The sequence below is a fragment of the Bombina bombina genome, chromosome 7, assembly GCF_027579735.1.
Source record: "Bombina bombina isolate aBomBom1 chromosome 7, aBomBom1.pri, whole genome shotgun sequence".
Taxonomy (NCBI): Eukaryota; Metazoa; Chordata; class Amphibia; order Anura; family Bombinatoridae; genus Bombina; species Bombina bombina.
In genome coordinates, this window is record NC_069505.1 from 145,606,174 (window position 1) to 145,629,556 (window position 23,383).

Here is a 23,383-nt window from a genome sequence, read left to right on the forward strand (position 1 = left end):
GCCTTTTATGAATTCTATAAAGAAATTTATAAGAAGGAAGAAATAAATAATCAAAATAAATTAAATTTCTGGAATAGTCTTAAAATACCCAAGATATCCAGTCAAGAGCTTGATTCATTAAATGCACCGATTACAGTGGAAGAGGTTGCAAAGCAGATTAAGGTGGCTAAAATCTCTAAAGCGCCTGGCCCTGATCAATTGCCAATGGAACTATACAAACTTCTACTGGAATATGTTCTGGATATTCTGGTGAATCTGTTTAATTCCTATTATATAGAAAATAAGAAACCATCTAGATACTTTTCAGCATCTTTAATTACCCTCATACCGAAAAAGAATAAAGATCCAGAAATGATGGCGGTATACAGGCCCATATCACTATTAAATTGTGATTATAAGATTTTCACGGCGATTTTAGCAAATAGACTGAAAAGCTGTATTGGAAATCTGGTCCATGCGGATCAAGTAGGTTTTATGCCAGGTAGAATTGTGTCCAAAATCATACGTCGAGTCTTGACAGTCTTAGACTTTTTCTGGTCAGAAAATAAGGGTAAAACGTGCCGAGAAAGATCTAACATGGCCCTAGTGGCGATCGATGCCGAAAAGGCTTTTGATCTCATTAATTGGGATCATCTATTTTGTTCCTTAGCAACTTTTGGATTTAAGGGCAACTTCTTAACAATGATCCATACAATTTACCAAAACCCAATCTCTAATCTATTAATAAACTCTGAACCTTCTCCAGATATTATTCTAGGTAAAGGCACACAACAGGGCTGCCCACTCTCACCCCTTCTGTTTAACTTGGCGTTAGAGCCTTTTGCAGTGAAATTAAGGCAAGATTTACCAGGGATAATGATTGGTAAAAGTTAAACCGTGCTTACTCTATATGCGGATGATTTACTTCTATTCATGAATGAATCAGATCTATCCATACAACACTTTTTGACCCTAGCTAAACAATTCGGGTCCATTGCGGGCTATAGGATCAACCCAGAAAAATCCGAAATTTTATGGTTTACTCAAAATGATACCCCAACGGGTAGATATCCTTTTAAACTGGTAGACTCTATAAATTACCTAGGGATCAAAATTCACAAAGACCCCAACGCATGGTATGATTCGAATTTTACACCTTATTTTTCCAAATATAAACAAGAGTTGGACAGGTGGATGTCGCTTCCAATTTCGCTATCTGCGCGAGTTGCCATGATTAAGACTCTTTTTTTTCCTCAGCTTCTTTACTTACTTCAAAACTTGCCGCTTCTGATTAAAAGTAAAGATGTGACCTTATTTAACAATCTCACAGCAGGGTTCTTATGGAACCAAAAACGCAGACGGATATCCGTACAAAATCTAACTTTACATACAAACATGGGAGGCCTGGCGCTTCCAAATCTTAAATACTATAACTTAGCTATAGTAAGTAAACACATTTTAGACTGGATCACGGAAACAGAGTATTCAACCAATTTACACCTGGAAATGGAAATTGTGACTCCATTCATACTGAGAGCCCTGATTCATCTGGATAAGAGGGAGCTCCCTTAACGGCTGGTTAAGATGGGGACTCTGTTGAACCCTATCCTGGCCTGGCATAAGCTGTGTGATGAGCTAAAAATTAATTGGAAATCCTCTAAATATCTGCCCATTCGAGATAACCCTAAATTTCCAGCTGGAATTTCTTCTAGGATTTTTAAAGTATGGTTCAATAAAGGATTACAGGATGTGATCCAAATTAGGGATAATAGGCTAGATATAGCTAAGTCATTCTTGGATCTTCAGAGTGAATTTGGGATCCATAAACATAGTTTTTATGCATACTTGCAATTGAGACATATGTATGAAGAACTGTGGCAGGATAATAAAACTGACTGGAAGTTTGGAGATATTAATATAATAATTAATATTTACAGACAAGGTATTAGGTCTATTTCTCTTTTGTATAATCTACTGATTCAGAAAGCCGGCCAGGCCCGTCTTGAAGTTTTAGTCGAGAAATGGAAAATATACTTTCCCTAGCTTACTTCGGTAGAAATTGAGGACAGTTTCAAAAGAATAGGGAAAATTACTAGTATAATATCTTGGAGAGAATCACACTGCAAACTTCTTAACTTGATATACGTTACCCCCGCACATCTTAAAAAATGGTATCCTCTTGACAATAATGTTTGTTTGAAATGTGGTAATTTGAATGCAGATATTATGCACTGCTTCTGGAATTGCCTGATAATTTATCAGTTTTGGAATAAGATAAATTTCTGGTTATCTCTCAGTTTAGAAGTCCCATATAAGATAGGCCCATTAGAGGTCTTTTTCCTGTGTAAACCTTCGGAAAATAAGTACTACAAGACAATTAACACAATTATACTTGCTGCTCGTAATACAATTTTATTAAACTGGAAATCTAATAGATTTATATCTTTTCAAAAATATAAATCGGTGGTGGCCAATACAATTATTATAGAACAATACTCCAGTGATTTATTTATAGAAGGGAATTTGGAGAAATATCTTCAAAAATGGCTGGGTATAATAAAATCCTATCCCCCCAATCCAAGATCAATTAATTTCTGGTATAAAGAAAACAACTTTTTTTGACACCCTGGTGCAGTTAGGCAGCTTACCATCTGAATGGGCGTAAACTTGCCACCCTAGACTGTGGCAAATTACAACATACTCTGAAATGTGGAACGAGGATGGGGGTGGGAGATTTGGAGGGATTCCTTCTCCCCTTTTTTTTGTTTTTTTTGTTTTATTTAGCTTGATTTGGGGGGGCTGTTAAACATAAGAATAAAAATATACCAACATGAATCTAATGCCAATCCAAAACTGGAAATAAGAGAAGGGGGAGAGAGAAAAGGAGAAAAATTGCTAGGCAAAGTACAATCATATATCCAGATAATTAAGCTGATACAAATAGGTATATATATATATATTGGTTTTTTTTTTTGTTTGTTTTTTGTGCTATTTGATATAGTATTTGTTAGTTTTTTTTTCGAATTACTCTGCGCGGTAAGATTAATATGTGCATGTAACACAATTCTTTTCTGTTACAGATAATGTCTGGATAATTTGTTGGTTTATAAATAAATAATAATAAAAAAAAAAAAGATAAATCCATCTTGCAGAAAGAAACCAGCTTCTGACACCATGGCATCTATTTATCAAAGCGTTGACTTTCTTGCATTTGACGGCACCAATACGCTCGGCTAAGATTGCCTAACATCTCTGCCGCGGACCTGAATACGCTCTCCAAAGTTACCAAAAAAGCTGTCAAAAAGCCGCGCATCAAGTACGGTGCGATGAGCAGCGGACTGTTGTTAACTAATAGTCATCGATCTCGCTGCTCTTCGGCTTTTTTTCAGCTTTCTTGGTACCCTGTCACTAAACACCCACACTATACAATACTGTTTACCCCCTAAACCACCGCTCCCGGACCCCACCGTAACTCTAATAAAGTGTTTAACCCCTAAACCGCCACTCCCGGACCCCACCACAACTCTAATAAAGTGTTTAACCCTAAACCGCCACTCACGGAGCCCACCGCCACCTTTATTATACTTATTAACCCCTAATCTGCTGCCCCTACACCGCCGCCACCTACATTATATTTATAAACCCCTAATCTGCCCCCCCCTACACCGCCACCTACCTACATTTATTAACCCCTAATCTGCCGCCCCCAACTTCGCCAACACTATATTAAATTTATTAACCCCTAAACCTAAGTCTAACCCTAACCCTAACACCCCCTAACTTAAATATAATTTAAATATATCTAAATAAATATTACTATCATTAGCTAAATAATTCCTATTTAAAACTAACTACTTACCTATAAAATAAACTCTAAGATAGCTACAATATAACTAATAGTTACATTGTAGCTAGCTTAGGGTTTATATTTATTTTACAGGCAACTTTGTATTTATTTTAACTAGGTACAATAGTTATTAAATAGTTATAGTGGCGACGGTGTAAGGGGGGCAGATTAGGGGTTAATAAATATAATGTAGGTGGCGGCGGTGTAGGGGGCAGAAGATTAGGGGTTAATAAGTATAATGTAGGTGGGGGTGGGCTCCGGGAGCGGCGGTTTAGGGGTTAATAAGTTTTTTTAGTTGCGGCAGGGTCCAGGAGCGGTGGGATAGGGGTTAATAGGTTTTATTTAGGTGGCGGTGGTGTCGGGGCTGAAGATTAGGGGTTAATAAATATAATGTAGGTAGCGGTGGTGTAGGGGGAGCAGATTAGGGGTGTTTAGACTCGGGGTACATGTTAGGGTGTTAGGTGTAAACATGCCCATAGGAATCAATGGGATATCGGGCAGCAGCGAACATAAGCTCTCGCTGCTTTCTGACTCCCATTGATTCCTATGGCATCTGCCGCCTCCAGGGAGGCGGATTGAAAACCAAGTATGCTGGACCGGAATAGTGCCGAGTGTACCTGGCAGTAGTTTGATAACTTCCAAAAGTAGTCAGATTGTGCCGAACTTGCATTTGGAACATCTGTAGTGACGTAAGCATTGATCTGTGTTGGACTGAGTCCGGCGGATCGTATGTTACGTCACTAAATTCTACTTTTGCCGGTTGCGGCGGTGTAGGGGGCAGAAGATTAGGGGTTAATAAGTATAATGTAGGTGGCGGTGGGCTCCGGGAGCGGCGGTTTAGGGGTTAATAAGTTTTTTTAGTTGCGGCAGGGTCCAGGAGCGGTGGGATAGGGGTTAATAGGTTTTATTTAGGTGGCGGTGGTGTCGGGACGGAAGATTAGGGGTTAATAAATATAATGTAGGTGGCGGTGGTGTAGGGGGAGCAGATTAGGGGTGTTTAGACTCGGGGTACATGAAATTACGTCACTAAATTCTACTTTTGCCGGTTTGTAGGGTTTGATAACTAAGGCGAATCAGGCTCGCCACAAATACGCTGTGGAATTCCAGCATATTTGCGGTTGGCGGCTTGATAAATAGATGCCCATGTATTGTTCTTGTGTAGACACTCAAATTAGTGTCTTACCAAGGAATAACTCAGAGAACAGCTGCATCTCGTCACTAACTGTTTATTATCCTAACTGAACTTGTTACCATATATGGTAGAAACACCAACAGCCAATCAACATTCTGTATGCAAATTGACAAACACATCACATGACATGTTAATAATATTACACCTGCTAGCGGCTGATTGGCCGCAAATCTGCAGGGGGCGGAATTGCACAAGCAGTTCACTAGAAGCGATGTCTGTCGGACATGATACGCTAGTTTATCATGTCAGACAGACATTGATAATTCGGCTCCTGTTTCTTTTTATGTTTACTTTGAATAACCTTATTTGTTTTTGCTAAAGGAGCACTGTTTCATATCTCTTTAAATCTCTATTCTTGTTTGTATTCACAAAACTAAAAAAAAAAAAGTTTTCATGGCTATACCATGTAAAATAGCTAAGTACAAAATGAAAGCCTCTGGAGTTTATTTGTATGCCACATTGAGCTTGTTCCAGATGCCTAAATATCACTCAGTGGGGGAGCACTGTGGAGATAAAGGATTCTGATATGGGCATGCAAATGAACACGTGAAATGGTCACAGCTTCCTTTATATCCCTCTGCATGTGCTCATTTGCATGCCCATGTTAAAAAAAAAAAAAAAATCTGTTTTGTCTTTAAACTATTTCTTCTCTGTGACATTCAGGTGTCTAATAGAGTGTACAAAGCAATTTGTTCACTGCGTTTTAATTTATTTTAGTTCAAGAAGTAGAACAAATAATTGTCAGCCGATGCCATTTGAATGAATACATAAATAAATTATACCAGTTGAACTAGAAATCATTAAGGTTTCAAAAATTCTGTGTCCTTTCATTAAAATGATTTCATTTTGGTGCTCTTGATGTATTCCCAAATTTAAACACACTGTGTAGATCCTGGACTACATTACTTTGCTTTGTTCCAAATTTACATTTTGAATAGTTTTGTTTTTTTTAATCCTTTTTCATAATGGATTGTAAAGTCCATCAATATCCAGAAAAAGGTGTTTTTTATATTTTCATGTTCCAGTGTTGAATGTTATCAGCTGGATTTGATTTTCTTTTGGTCTTCTTTTTTATGGGAAATGCCTACTCACACTAAATCCCTTAAAGGGATATGTTATCTATAGTATATGCTAAACTTGATATCTGTGAAAAAAAACTGATTAGAAGATTTCACATAAACATATGTTTGTAAAAAAAGGAAGATATTTGACTTTAAAACTTACTCAGAAACCACGTGCTGTTGGGAAATGTTAAACATTCAATCCAATACTTTTCGAGGGATTGAGATGATTCTACCCTGCCACACTTAAAGGGACAGTCTACTCCAAAAATGTCATTGCTTAAAAAGATAGATAATCCGTTTATTACCCATTTCCCAGTTTTGCATAACCAACACTGTTATATTAATATACTTTTAACCTATGTGATTATCTTGTATCTAAGCCTCTTCTGACAGCCCCCTAATCAAATGACTTTTTATTTATTATGTATTGACTTGCATTTTATCCATTTAGTGCAGTGTCTGCCACAACTCCACGGGCATGAGCACAATGTTATCTATATGGCCCACATGAACTAGCAGTCTCCTGTTGTGAAAAGCAAATAAAAAAGCATGTGATAAGAGGCTGCCTGTAGTGGCTTAGAGACAGGCAGAAATTTATAGGTTTAAATGTTATAAAATATATTAATATATCAATGTTGGTTGTGCGAAGCTGGGGAATGGGTAGTAAAGGCGTTATCTATCTTTTTAAACAATAACAGTTTTGGTGTTAACTGTCCCTTTACGATCACAGCTGCTTAAATAGTGTTTCAGGTCTGCTTGTGCAAGTCTGAAATGCTGAGGCCCCAAAGCTGCATCTGCACCTTAATAAATATGGCCCTATAGGCTCAATGTACAAAGCAGCAGATGCCCTTGAGGGGCAGGCTCGTTCATGCAAGCCTGCTTTCCGCAATGTAAGAAATAGCATTATCTGATCACTGCCTCTTACCCTTGAATGCACTTGTTAGTAGTGATTGACAGGCCCTGTTCTCACACCATTGGTTGCATGGAAGCAGAGGATGAGGTTGCATAAGGAAGTCCTTGTACAATATTAATGTACAGTAGGTAGTGGATGTGCAGTGTCCGCTTCCCATTCACGGTGAAGGGGGCGAACAGATCTATGTGCCATGAGATTAATAGTCATGAGATAGATGCGGCTCTATTTATAATAATGGATACTACAAACAAGCAACTCCTAGCCATGATAAATGGCTGGTACAAATCTTTATGAATTCTAAAATTTCTAATATATTCATATGCATCTCTTAAAAATTATTATGTGCATGTGTAATCTTCGAAGCAAGTAATAGACTTGATTGTTTCATTTAGAAAATATCTACTTATGAAAAAAATCATATTTTGAAATATACAAGATGCCAGATATCAAGGAGATAGGAAAGAATATAATGGAGTATTCTTAAAGAATTTTATGTGCAGCATTTTATTTTTTAATCGTAATACAAAATGTAAGTCGTTGCTATCTCTCCTGGAGTGACTATTGATTCTAAAAGAAAAAGAGTAGGCGTCAATTGCTCATTGTCACAATTTTGTTACATCAGCTCGACAAATCAGTTAAAGGAAAACGTTACATTATCAGACACTGTGTACATATAATGTGCCCACAGAGGTTAATTTAATCTGAAACTGCATCAACATGTGATTCACACATGCAGAAAGTCTGCACCACATATATTTATCTTTCTGTTAAGTCATATGTGCAAAAACAAAGTAAGATATATAACCATCGTGAAGTAATAACAAAAAAAGATTTTTAAAAATGTTTTATTGTAGTTCATCAGTGAATTGATGTTCTCTTTTCCAGGTTGGTGTCTTAATGTGGGAACAATTCAATAAAAGGTCTGTACAGCATCTCAAACTACAGCAGCGTCACCAGTTTCTATGTTATTCTAACCTTGTTTCTCAACCTGTTGTATATGTGCCTATTGGGGGTACCTGGAGTTTTGATAAGGGGTATTCCAGCAGTTGCCCTTTCATTATTTTTTGCCCTAATGTAGCTAAGGTAAACATTCAGGGCCAGGTTAGTAGTTGATCACAAACATTTGCGTGTTAGCGATAAGGTTTTTTTTTCCGCAGACGCTTGTGCTCATCGGGCTTACCGATGGTATTACAAGTTTAAAGTAAATACAATCGCTTGCAGTCAATCCTGAATTATAGTAGAATGATTACCGTGACTCCAGAGCTCTGGATAACTGTTTCGGGAAACTAAAAAGTTGCACAAAACACATCAAAAAGACATTAGAAAGTACATACACATCATCATATTTAGAAATATTTATTTATGAATAAATAGAACATATTCTGTTATGTGAAGAACATTTGAAGGTGAAATATTCATATTTTCATGTCGAGTTAGCGCACATGAAAATTTTAAAATTAGTAGAGTCGGGTGATCGCTGCAAACTTTTTTTTCACCATTGACTTATATGGGGGAATAAGTGAACACACACGCAATATTCAAAGTTCAACTTTTTGCGCTTGTCGGGTTAGCGTATGAGCAAAAGCAGTTTACTTTCCATTCATAATATGAGTGCAACCCAAAGTGCTCAAAAAGCTTAGTTCCTGCGTAATTAACACTTGAGTAGTGGCATTAATTAGCGCTCCACTTATAATCAGGCCCTCAGTGTTTCACAGAGATCAGTGTTTCTTGGTTCTACCCCAAGCACCACTAATATACCAGATTCTAATGCCCACCTAGACTGGTCATTTGCTCACTCACTGTGAATGACTCACCTGTACTCAAATAAAGAAATTCTTAAAACCTGGCCAGTTAGAGATATGTAAACACTGGAGTTAAGAAACTAATATAAAGTGTGTCACAGTAAAGAAAAATATGCCATGATGAAATGTAAGTGCCATGTAAAATAATAATAATAATATGAGTCTGATAAGCTGCATATGTGAAGCTTGAATAAGGTCTAGAGTACAAGTGGAGTGCAGAATATAGTTTTTGCGAAATCAATATTTGCTCTCCACTTAGTAATAACAGTGCACGCAAATGTGCGCTGGTATTACAAGTTAGGTGCAATTCGAACGCGACCTCATGTTCGCATTGCACGGAAGCTTTGTGCTCACAAGAGCGTGTTTCCATAGGCTCCAATGGCAGCCTCGTTCTCATGCCGTCAGACGCAGAATGAGAACTAGCGCAGCGGGTAAGCCAGGCAGCAAATTGAAATGTATATGAATATATGCATATATATGTATGTGTTTATATGGGCATATACACATATTAATACATAAATATATATGTATATATTCATATACAGTACATATATATTTACAGGGATAACACAGTTCCCCATAGACCTCAATGTAAAGGCAGTTTTCAGTGCCGCTTTTTTTTTCTAACATCCACAACCTGCCAACTTTCACCCCTTACAACTGCTTCAAGCAGTTACTTTAAAAAAAATGCTAGTATTTTTTATTATTAATAATTACACTTCATAATTTGGGAGCAATTGGGGCACATTTTGAAAATTAACTAGAGATCTGATCTTTGGCTAATTTTTGGAGCGCTAATTGCTACCGTGAGCTTGCGGTAGCAATAACAAGCCACTTGTAATGGCTGGTTATTTATCGGCTGTCCAGAAACGGGCAAATTTTCATGATTACGGGCGCTCAATAATTTAGCCCTCTAAATGTGGTAACATGAATATTATTATCAGATGTGTTTTTTTATTATGTAAGTGCAATATTATGAAATAACTTAATATGTATTTTATTTGTGTTTTCTCTATAAGATGCTTTCTTTATTATTTGTTTCTCTATTATTTAAAAAAAAACAAAAAAACTTTGATTTTAAAATAAATTCTTGAATACAGAAGAATATCTCAGATACGTATCTGTCAGCTTATGCAGTATGCATAATTAACTCTTTATTTTACCTCTTTTTAACCTAACAATATTTACATGTTGAAACCCAAAAATGTTCTTTCATGATTCAGATAGAGAATACAATTTTAAACAACTTTCTAATTTACTTCTAATTTGTTTCATTCTCTTGGTATCATTTGTTGAAAGAGCAGCAATGCACTACTGGTTTCTAACTTAACACATGAGTGAGCCAATGAGAATCAGTATATATATATATATATATATATATATATATATGCAGCCACCAATCAGCAGCTAGAACCTAGGTTATTTGCTGCTCCTGAGCTTGCCTGGATAAACCTTTCAGCAAAGGATAACAAGAGAAGTAAGCAAATTAAATAATAGAAGTAAAATGGAAAGTTGTTTAAAATTGTTTTCTCTATCTGAATCACATAAGAAAAAAAATTGATTTCATGTCCCTTTAAGGCTGTGACACACTGCAAGCAATGCGGCACAAGGCGAAGCAGTTGATTCGCACCACGTCGCATCACTTCTGAAGTTGAAATATTTCATCTCTGTGCGCTCAGCTACACGACTTGATGCGGCAGAGTGCTCAGAGATGAAGAGGCAGGACACATTGAGCGCGCACACCCGCATCTACATGCTGCGCGCCGCTCCGCTTGCACTGTGTCACAGCCTTTAGGGCCACAATGTATGCCTGTTGAGAGACTCTGATTGAGAGAATCAGCTGCCTGGTATAACACAGAGAGCTTGGTAAAGCTGGAGAGACTGATGAAGCTGAAAAGGATGCAGTTAGTGAATTTAGCTCAGTGAGATGTCTTGACATGATTCAAGTTTGTTTCGGCCAGATTACGAGTTTTGCGTTATGAGGGGTGCAGTACTAACTTGCACGTTATTGTCAACGCTCACTTTCCTACAGCTCTGGTATTACAGGTTTTTATAAACCCGGATTTAAAAGGCAAGAAGTGAGCGTAGAGTAAAATTGTGCTCCATACCGCACTCCAATACCAGCGCTGCTTAAGTCAGCGGTGAACTGGTTGTACTTGCTCATGCATGATTTCCCCATAGACATCAATGGGGAGAGCCCACTGAGAAAACATTTAACACCTGCAAAAAAGCAGCGTAAAGCTCAGTAATGCAGCCCCATTGATTCCTATGGGGAAACACATTTTATGTTTACACCTAACACCCTAACATGAACCCCGAGTTTAAACACCCCTAAATTATAAGTTTTATGCTACAGCGTTGTAGCATAAAACTCATAAATACTGACTTTAAAATGCAGTACGAATCTTGATGGGATAGGGTGTACTGCTCACTTTTTGGCCCCCCAGGACAAGCTCGTAATACTTGATTTGTGGTAAAGCCAAAAAAGTGTGCGGTGCCCCTAAATCTTCAAGACTTGTAATACCAGCGGGCATAAAAAAGCAGCTTTTTTACTCATAACGCAAGACTCGTAATCTAGCCGTTTGTTTTTTATTTTAAATATATGCATATTTTGGAGATGAAAACATCTTCCTGCATCTCACACTGGGTTTAAACAATAGGACTTTTGAATTCATCTCTGAAATATGCCTGTGTGAGTAGTGTGTATTGGATTATCTGTTTTTTTAATTCTCTGTTTTATATTTAATAATAGCCTGTCATAACACCATTTTTAATACATTAACAATGTAACAATGTAAATGCTTGTGCATTCTCTTGTATTGGATTATTTGATTTTCTAATTCTGTTTTCTATTTATTAATAGCTTGTCATAACACCGTTTTTAATACATTTAACAGTGTAAATACTTGTGCATCTCTTGTATTAGATTACTTGATTTTATAATTCTGCTTTCTATTTATTAAAAACCTGTCATAGCACAGTTTTCAATACATTTGGGGCTAGATTACACGTGGAGTGCAATTTTAATATGTGCCCGTAAAAAGGCAAATTTGCCCGTTTATGGGCACACGTTACATAAACATCCATTACAAGTGGTTTGTTAATGCTAACACAAGCCCACAGTAGCTCTTTGCTCTCTAATTCATTAACCAAAGGTCAGACCTCTGGTTAATGAAATACATTTCCCCAAATTTTCTCCAAAATAAAGAGTACTGTTTGTATTTTAGAATAAAAATTATGAGCATCTTTATTTTTTATTTGTTTTAAATAATTGCACAAAGCAGTTATAAGGGGTTAAAGTTAGGGGATGGCACTGAAAAGTGCCTTTACATAGCGGTCTTTGGGGATGTGCTTGAATGGTAAATATATATGTATACGTATGCTTATTTACATATATTTATGTGTTAATATGTGTATATACACATATAAACACACATATATATATACGTGTATTTTAAATATACTGCCCAACGCTGCGTGACTTACTCCCTTCACTGCGCTAGGTTCTGTGTAATACCAGTGCACATTTGCGTGTGTCGGTATTATTGAGTGGAGCACAATTTTGCGCTTCACTCATAGGGTCCTATCTATCAAGCTCCGAATGGAGCTTGAGGCCCTGTGTTTCTGGCGAGCCTGCAGGCTCGCCAGAAACAGCAGTTATGAAGCAGCGGTCTAAAGACCGCTGCTCCATAACGCTGCCCGCCTGTTCAGAGTACGATCGGGTTGATTGACACCCCCTGCGGGCGGCTGATTGGCCGCGAGTCTGCAGGGGGCGGCGTTGCACCAGGAGCTCACAAGAGCTGCTGGTGCAATGCTGAATACGGAGAGCGTATTGCTCTCTGCATTCAGCGTTGTCTGTCGGACCTGATGCGCACTGTCGGATCAGGTCCGACAGACATTTGATAAATTGGCCTCATAATCTAGTCCTTAACATTTAAAGTAATATGGACATATTTTTTCTTTGTTACATCTAACTGAGGGAATTTAAAGAAAGTCACTGGCTGTGTTTACATTCCTTTTGATAACCAGTTATAAAATGGTTAAAATATCGCTTCACAAAGCCCTGCATATATTTTTACACGCAGCTTACATGCTTTTGAATTGCAATTTACCAGCTTGTTAGGAACTCAGCCGGTGATACGTGTAAAATGGACCTTTTCAATATGTTTGTGTCTAACCATCACTATTGTATAGTCTGTCAGTATTGGGCATTACAGACATTTACGTATGTTTATGTACTTCATACCCATATATGTCATATATTTTACCGCTAACTAAATCTTTAGGAAAAAGATAACGGAAATCAATACCGTAACATTTATAAATGGCGTTTAGCATAGGCTTACCATCATTTTTAGAGGTGAAACTGGGACCACCTGGTGCGGTGCCAGTGGGGGTGTGGTCAGGAGCATGGTCAAGGGGGCGTGGCAATTACCAGTCCTTTTAAAGTAGTAGCTTTTATGTGTGTAATGTTTTGTGGATACTCTACCCTTCGTCAGTCAAACAAGTGAAACACACAGTTTAAATAGACCATAACACCACCCCCTAGTGAAAAAGGCACCATTACGTTGTCATGGCAAATAAATCATTAATCTAAATCTCAGATTCTAAATAATGCCAAACATCAAGCATAATTATCACTTTCATAATTATCAATTTCACAATTTAATATCTGCAATTAAGGAACAGAGCCAAATACTGATAAGGCATAAATACAACATTGAATGAAAGTAATAAAGAAACACGTACCCACTAAAGCTGTTTAAGAGGCTACTCTATACCATAATGCAGGAAGATTATAGCCAAAATGCTATTATTCTGCATGAAGTAAAGCAAGATCCAGGCCAAAAATCCTTCCTGACTGTACTTCCTAGTCATACCCATATGATTCCCCTAAAGGTGTATCACCAGTAATGTCCCCAGGGGTCGGGGGGTGTTAAATTCTTAGAAAAACAAACCAAGTAGTACTACAAAATAAAAAAAAAAACCCTATGCTGCTCATTCAGCCGGTATTACTAAATGTAAACTTTGAAGGACACGAACGTTAAGCTAAGCAGGGTTGTATGTAACAAAGTACCAGCATCCAACTATGCTGGAGAGCCACAGTCCAGTCATTTTGAATAATGTGTCTGGGTTTCAGGTGGTCTGAAGCCCGGACACATGATTTGAAACCTGGAGGTGGCAACCCTACTGGGACAGAATGAACAACTGGGTGGGACACTTGGACAGCACCTTCAAACCGGGACAATCCCAGTAAAAGTGGGACTTCTGGTAAGCCTAGTTTAGCAATTCTATTCATAAAATATTTATTTTCATTTCATACTTGCATTTTCGTGATTGTAATTTACAGTAAATTCTTTTTTTTTTAAAAAAAAAAACAGAATTTCTCTCTGCATTAGTGTGGTCATGATTGGGATTTAACTGTTCAACATTTAATCTTGCTTGTTGGTAATTTAGATTGCTTTGTTTTTTTGCATGTGTTTTTCTAAAAATCATAAGTCCCAAAATAGTTATAGAAATTGGACAAAGACAGAAAAAAGGATGTGCATTATCAAGAATACATATAGGAAATTAGCATATATGTTTGAAAACACTAGAGAAGGGATGGGGAACCTTGGCCCTCAAGATGTTTCAGAACTACATTTCCCATGATGCATGATGATGATGAAAAAGCAAAGGTGATCATAATTCAGGGGAAACAGAGTGGGCAGACATTATGAGTTGCACTATCCAGTGCGAGGACCTGAATGGTTTCCTGAGTACTCATATTTCAACTCATGTGTAACAGTGTAAGTGTGTAATGTTTTGTCATTAAACTACCTGAAATGGAGTTGCACTTTCTCTTTTGATTAGAACGTTTTGCTCTTATCATTGGTTGGTCTAAGGAATATCTAGCATAAAGCAGCTGCACCCGGATTCACCCTCTTGCACAATTATAGTTATAGACTAAGGGGTCCATCCGATAAAAATCGTCGCCCGCAAAAGCCGGCGACGCCAATATTTGCGCGGGTTTGGTATCACATATACGGCGTAACCTAGAAGTTACGCGCGTATATTTCTGCCGTCGCCCGTAGTTTTTTGGGCCATAGGCAGGTATACCAAACCCGCGCAGTTTGGTATCCAATATGCAGCGTAAGGACTTACGTGGCGAAAATTGAGAAAACTTACTCCATTTTCACCTCGCCACAAAAAGCAGCCGTAAGAAGCCTTACGCTGACTATTGGAGCCCCGTAACTCCCTAAACTGGCTGCTAAAATAAACCTAACACCTAACGCATGCGCAATGTCTATCTCCCTGTCAACCGCGATCTGCTAAAATAAACCTAACACCTAACGCATGCGCAATGTCTATCTACCTGTCAACCGCGATCCCCCCCCCGAAATCCCTAATAAAGTTATTAACCCCTAAACTGCCGCTCCCGGACCCCGCCGCCATCTACATAAACTAACCCCCTACTGTGAGCCCCTAAAACCGCCGCCATCTACCTTATCTATCCCCTAATCTGACCCCTTACACCGCCGCCACCTATATAAAAATTATTAACCCCTAATCTAATCCCCCTATACCGCCGCCAGCTATATTAATATTATTAACCCCTAATGTAAGCCCCTTAAACCGCCGCCATCTCTATTAAAATGATTAACCCCTTATTTAATCTACCTACCCCGCCGCCAGCTATATTATCTATATTAACCCTAAGTATATTATAGTTAATATAGGTATTACATTATATATATTAACTATATTAACCCTAATTATATTAGGGTAATATAGTTAATATAGTTACTATAGTATTTATATTAACTATATTAACTCTATCTAACGCTAACACCTCTAACTAAATTTATATTAAATTAATCTAATTCATTTATAAACTAAAATATTCCTATTTAAATCTAAATACTTACCTATAAAATAAACCCTAAGATAGCTACAATATAATTAATAATTACATTGTAGCTATGTTAGGGTTAATATTTATTTTACAGGTAAATTGTTAATTATTTTAAGTAGGTATAATAGCTATTAAATAGTTATTAACTATTTATTATCTACCTAGTTAAAATAATTACCCAATTACCTGTAAAATAAATCCTAACCTAAGTTACAAACAAGGATAGGCACGGACCAAGGCTGTGGTGGACATTTCCAAAGTACAGACCTTAGTGAAGGACACCAAGGTACATTTCAAATTAAAAACATAAAAAAAACACTCTTTTTACAGAGAGCATAGAGAATTCATGGTGGAATAGCCATCCAACAGAAGTGGTAGAGACAGTGAAGGAGTTTAAACATGCATGGGATAGGCATAAGGCTATACTAGATATAGGATAAGGTCAGGAACTAATGGAAGTATTTAGAAAATTGGGCAGACTAGATAGGCCGGATGGTTTCTATCTGCCAACACATTTTATGTTTCTATAAATCAGGTGCACTTTGCTGTCAAATGATCCATACATGGGATGCCCCTAGTCTAGTTCCACAAGTGCAAATTAGTCATCTAATGAAACAAGTTTAAAATAAAATTTATATAAAGACTGCTTGTGGTATACTGGTATAAAATGTTTTCAAAATTCTTACCTTTTATTTATTTTTTTTGGTTGTATTTAAAGTCTGCAACTCCTTACCAAACCCACCCACCTTGATGTTAATCACATGATCATCATGGTTGGTTACTTACTTGGTAAGGTAAGGTTTGTCAGAGTAGGCAGTGGCCTTTTACACAGAGACATCAGCACCATGCTGTCGCTCAGATCAAGAAATCGGGACGGGTCACGAATCACTGGTGGTTGACACAGGCTGCACTGCAGGCAGCTTGCTTTTTCCCTCTCACTCACTTTCCCACTACTGAGCAGCGTCATATGGGTGCGACCCCAACCACGTGAAGAGTGGCGCAAGGTGGTGTCAGGACCAGCATTCATCCGTCCTACTCCTGCCTCCCCACCGCAAAACGAGTGGCGGACACTGCAAGGGCCAGTCACGGACACCAGTGTCCGTGTCCGGACACCTTGCCTATCCCTGGTTACAAATACACCTACACTATCAATAAATTATATAAACTACAAACATCTATCTAAAAATACAATTAAATTAACTAAACTAAATTACAAAAAAAAACAAACACTAAATTACAAAAAATAAAAAAAGATTACAAGATTTTTAAGCTAATTACACCTATTCTAAGCCCCCTAATAAAATAATAAACCCCCCAAATAAAAAAAATTCCCTGCCCTATTCTAAATTAAACAAATTTCAAAGCTCTTTACCTTACCAGCCCTTAAAATGGCCTTTTGTGGGGCATGCCCCAAAGAATTCAGCTCTTTTGCATACAAATACAATACCCCCCCCCATTACAACCCACCACCCACATACCCCTATTCTAAAACCACCCAAACCCCCTTAAAAAAGCCTAACACTACCCCCCTGAAGATCTCCCTACCTTGTCTTCACCACACCGGGCCGAACTCCTGATCCGATCCGGGCGATGTCTTCCTCCAAGCGGCAAAGAAGAATTCTTCCTCCGGCGATGTCTTCCTCCAAGCGGCAAAGAAGAATTCTTCCTCCGGCGACGTCTTCCTCCAAGCGGCAGCAAAGTCTTCATTCTTCCGGCGGCATCTTCAATCTTCTTTCTTCGCTCCGCCGCCGCGGAGCATCCATCCCGGCCGACTACTGAACTTGGAATGAGGTACCTTTAAATGACGTCATCCAAGATGGCGTCCGCCGAATTCCGATTGGCTGATAGGATTCTATCAGCCAATCGGAATTAAGTTAGAAAAATCTGATTGGCTGATTGAATCAGCCAATCAGATTCAAGTTCAATCCGATTGGCTGATCCAATCAGCCAATCAGATTGAGCTCGCATTCTATTGGCTGTTCCGATCAGCTAATAGAATGCGAGCTCAATCTGATTGGCTGCCACAAAAGGCCCTTTTAAGGGCTGGTAAGGTAAAGAGCTTTGAAATTTGTTTAATTTAGAATAGGGCAGGGAATTTTTTTTATTTTGGGGGTTTATTATTTTATTAGGGGGCTTAGAATAGGTGTAATTAGCTTAAAAATCTTGTAATATTTTTTTATTTTTTGTAATTTAGTGTTTGTTTGTTTTTTGTAATTTAGTTTAGTTAATTTAATTGTATTTTTAGATAGATGTTTGTAGTTTATTTAATTTATTGATAGTGTAGGTGTATTTGTAACTTAGGTTAGGATTTATTTTACAGGTAATTGGGTAATTATTTTAACTAGGTAGATATTAAATAGTTAATAACTATTTAATAGCTATTATACCTACTTAAAATAATTAACAATTTACCTGTAAAATAAATATTAACCCTAACATAGCTACAATGTAATTATTAATTATATTGTAGCTATCTTAGGGTTTATTTTATAGGTAAGTATTTAGATTTAAATAGGAATATTTTAGTTTATAAATGAATTAGATTAATTAAATATAAATTTAGTTAGGGGTGTTAGGGTTAGATAGAGTTAATATAGTTAATATAAATACTATAGTAACTATATTAACCCTAATATAATTAGGGTTAATATAGTTAATATATATAATGTAATAATTATATTAACTATAATATACTTAGGGTTAATATAGATAATATAGCTGGCGGCGGGGTAGGTAGATTAAATAAGGGGTTAATCATTTTAATAGAGATGGCGGCGGTGTAAGGGGCTTACATTAGGGGTTAATAATTTTAATATAGATGGCGGCGGTGTTAGGGGCTCACTTTAAGGGGTTATAGATATAATATAGCTGGCGGCGGGGTACGGGAGCGGCGGTTTAGGGGTTAATAACTTTATTAGGTTGCGGCGGGGTACGGGAGCGGCGGTTTAGGGGTTTATAGCTTTTTTATTGTTAGGATAGTGAGGGGGGATAGCGGATAGAGGGTTAGACGTGTCGGGCTTTGTTAGGGAGGCGTGTTAGACAGTGCGGGCTATGTTAGGGAGGCGTGTTAGACAGTGCGGGTGTTTTAGACTTTAGTCAGGTTTTATAGGCGCCGGCAGTTTCTAACGTGCCGTAAGTCACTGGCGACGCCAGAAATTTGTACTTGCGCAGATTTCTGGACATCGCTGGTTTGTCAGACTTACGGCACGTTAGCATCTGACGGCGACTTATATGGGATAGCTCGAGTTGCGAGCTGAAACTGCGGGCGACGCCGGTTCCCTCGATTGCGCCGCAAACTGCGATCTATATCGGATCGCGCCCTAAGTATCAGTTCTTTCCTGTTTATTTACTGTTATTATTATTTTTGTTCAGCTGGAAATATTTATATATGCATTTTGCAGTTTTCTCCTTTTTTAATATTTATATTAGACAATTTTAGGAATAGTCTGTTATGATCTATAGGTAATTTTTGATCTTTTGAACCATCTGTATTTTTATTCGTCATTTTCAGAGGGTTTATCATTATTTGGGGTATTTTTGGAGCGCTGTTTTAATTATTGTGTGTTTTGGGCAGACATTATGATGGGGGAGACAGTGCCCCCACATGACTCCACTGTAGAATTGCAAACATGCTTGCTCTGCTGCAGTCAATTAATATAACTGAAGAGAAATGGGGTTTAAATTAAAAAAGCAGGGTGCCCCCCCCATTAGTAACAGTCTGCAGCCTTATATATATATATATATATATATATATATATATATATATGTGTGTGTGTGTGTACTGTGTATGTGTGTATATATATATATATATATACCTGTGTGTGTGTGTATATATATATATATATATATATATATATACCTGTGTGTGTGTGTGTGTGTATGTATATATATATATATATATATATATATATACCTGTGTGTGTGTGTGTATATATATATATACCTGTGTGTGTGTATGTGTATATATATATATATATATATATATACCTGTGTGTGTGTGTGTGTATGTATATATATATATATATATATACCTGTGTGTGTGTGTGTGTGTGTGTATATATATATATATATATATATATATATATATATACCTGTGTGTGTGTGTATATATATATATGTATGTATATATATATATATATATATATATATATATATATACACACAAATCTGTGTGCAATCTTTATTAGCAACCACAATTTTTTAAGTTTTAGAACCATCCTTCTAACTGAAAAGCAAGTGGTTAAATAAAAAAAATGGAAACTGCAGCTAGCACAACCTTTGGGTTGTTTTCCATTTGTAGCAGTCAGTTAATGATATATATTTCCATTTCTGTAATTACACAGACTGAAAGTTTATTTGCTTTGAATCAATTTAACATATCAAACCCTCCACAAAAGAATTGTTCTTGTATCAAAATGATATGCTCTATTTTATTGTGATATGCGATTCATTCATGCGTTATATACAACTGTCTGAGACACACATGGGACGATAAATTTTAATAAATGTATTTGGTACAAATGCATGTTCTGTAACTAAAAGTAATTTGCTACCATTGCTGTAGGCTGAGTTTGTTTAATGCAGTATTAAATCTGATAGACACATTTGTAGTTATGTTTTAAACATAACAAATTTTATGTGAATTTTGTGAAACAGTATAAAATAATTTATACCGCATAAGCAGCAAGGTATGGGGAGTGTCAACATCACTCTCTAGCAGCCGAGAGATGGACATTAAAATATTACGAATTTTGAATAAAAAATTTGCTTTTTCCCATGATCTTCAGAGAAAGCAAAACCAATGTTTTCAACATGCTGCAAATTTCTTTAGTCCTGTTATTTAATTTGTAGCATTAGTATGATAACAATACGCATTTTGGACTTCTAGGGAGAGCGGCACAAGCACACATTTTACAGAAAAGGAAGAGGTGTTTAATGTGCTTTAAATGCACAGCATATATACACAACACAGTAATACATTCCTTCTTGTTCTCAGGTATAGTTCCACCTTTCAGGAAATATGGTTGAAAATTAAACTATATCCAACACATTCTGTTATGGTGAAATCTGGCTGAAATATGTCTCTCAAAGATGGCTGTATAAAAATGAAAGAAAGGATTTGCAACAGATAAACGGCTAGATTACGAGTCTTGCGTTAGCCTTAAAAAGCAGCGTTGAGGGGTCCCAACGCTGCTTTTTAACGCCCGCTGGTATTACGAGTCAGGCAGGAAAGGGTCTTCCGCTCACTTTTTTTCCGCGATTTTAGCTTACCACAAATACCCTTACGTCAATTGCGTATCCTATCTTTTTAATGGGATTTGCCTAATGCCGGTATTACGATCGCCTAAAAAACATGAGCGTTAGACCCTCTCCTGTCCGGACTCCTACCGCATTTAAAAGTCAGTAGTTAAGAGTTTTATGGGCTAACGCCGGAACATAAAGCTCTTAACTAAAGTGCTAAAAGTACACTAACACCCATAAACTACCTATTAACCCCTAAACCAAGCCCCCCCCCCATAGGAAACACTTAAATAAAATGTTTAACCCCTAATCTGCCGATTGAACATCGCCGCCACTTTAATAAATGTATTAACCCCTAAACCGCCGCACTCCCGCCTCGCAAACACTATTTAAATTGTATTAACCCCTAATCTCCCGTCCCTAACATCGCCGACACCTACCTACATTTATTAACCCCTAATCTTCCGACCCCAACATCACTGCTACTATATTAAATTTATTAACCCCTAAACCTAAATCTAAACCTAAGTCTAACCCCCCCTAACTTAAATATAATTTAAATTAAACGAAATAAATTTACCATAATTAAATAAATTAATCCTATTTAAAACTAAATACTTACCTATAAAATAAACCCTAAGCTAGCTACAATATAACTAATAGTTACATTGTAGCTAGCTTAAGATTTATATTTATTTTACAGGTAACGTTGTATTTATTTTAACTAGGTAGAATAGTTATTAAATAGTTATTAACTATTTAATAACTACCTAGCTAAAATAAGTACAAAAGTACCTGTAAAATAAACTCTAACCTAAGTTACAATTACACCTAACACTACACTATAATTAAACTAATTACCTAAACTACCTACAATTAATTACAATTAAATTAAATAAACTAAATTACGAAAAAACAAAGAATTACACAAATTTTAAACTAATTACACCTAATCTAATCCCCCTAATAAAATAAAAAAGCCCACCAAAATAATAAAATTCCCTACCAAAGTAATCAGCTCTTTCACCTGTAAAAAAATACAAAATACAATACCCCCACACATTAAAACTCACCACCCACACACCCAACCCTACTCTAAAACCCACCTAATCCCCCCTTAATAAAACCTAACACTAACCCCTTGAAGATCACCCTACCATGAGCCGTCTTCACCCAGCCGGGCACAAGTGGTCCTCCAGAGGGTCCGAAGTCTTCATCCTATCCAGCCAGAAGAGGACATCCAGACCGGCAGAAGGCTTCATCCAGGCGGCATCTTCTATCTTCATCCTTCCGGAGCGGTTCCATCTTCATGACATCCGACGCGGAGCATCATCTTCATCCGACGGCCGACGACTGAATGACTGGTCCTTTAAGTGACGTCATCCAAGATGGCGTCCCTTGAATTCCGATTGGCTTATAGAATCCTATCAGCCAATCGGAATTAAGGTAGGAAAAATCCTATTAGAACAGAAAGTAAATGTAAACTAACCTTAAGTCCTTGGGGTCAATTTAATATAGTGCGAGTGGACATGATACGATGTAGCGGATCATGTCCGCTGCACATCGATAAATGCTGACTGAACTGCTGGTGCAATGCCGCCCCCTGCAGATTCACAGCCAATTGGCCGCTAGCAGGGGGTGTCAATCAACCCGATTGGGTTGATTTCTGTCCGCCACCTCAGAGCAGGCGGACAGGTTATGGAGTAGCGGGCTTTAGACTCTTAAACTAGCTTCAGTATAGTAACATCAGTAATGTTGCAGCAATCAAAGACCAGATAACTGTCAGGAACCAAACTTCAAAGCTGGAGGGATAAGAATTCAGAACCAAGGACAGAAACCATTTTAGGTTCAGCACCTGGGTAGCGCTTGCTGATTGGTGGCTAAAATGCAATCCATACCACTTGCATTATTGTGCTGGTATTATAAGTCCATGGTAAATATCATGCACACTGTAGTATATTATATGGTAACTATTCATGAAAAATTAGATATGTAAGGCGTGTTATTGAAATATTTAAAAATAATAATAATTATTAAAAATTATTATAGATACTGTAAATATATATATATATATATATATATATATATATATATATATATATATATATATATATTCATTCTATGGATTATTTAGAATTTTTAGTACATCTAAAGTAATTTTTCATTTTTATTAAAAAAATATATATTTCGCATAGAATAAATTGTCAATTTTATTATTTTTATTAAATGTATTTAAAATAAAAATAACATTGTCTCCTGGGAGTGAAGAACATTGAAATGTTAAATATTAACAGTAAATACACAGGAAAACACATTATTAAATGTTAGTTTTGAATGACTATTTAGACACATATAGCAAGGCAAGCTTTTACCAGTTTTTAATATTGCTCTTGAAAAAGACGATTTTAATAGTTGAAACGCATTGAGCTGAGCTCACAATAAACCCTTTG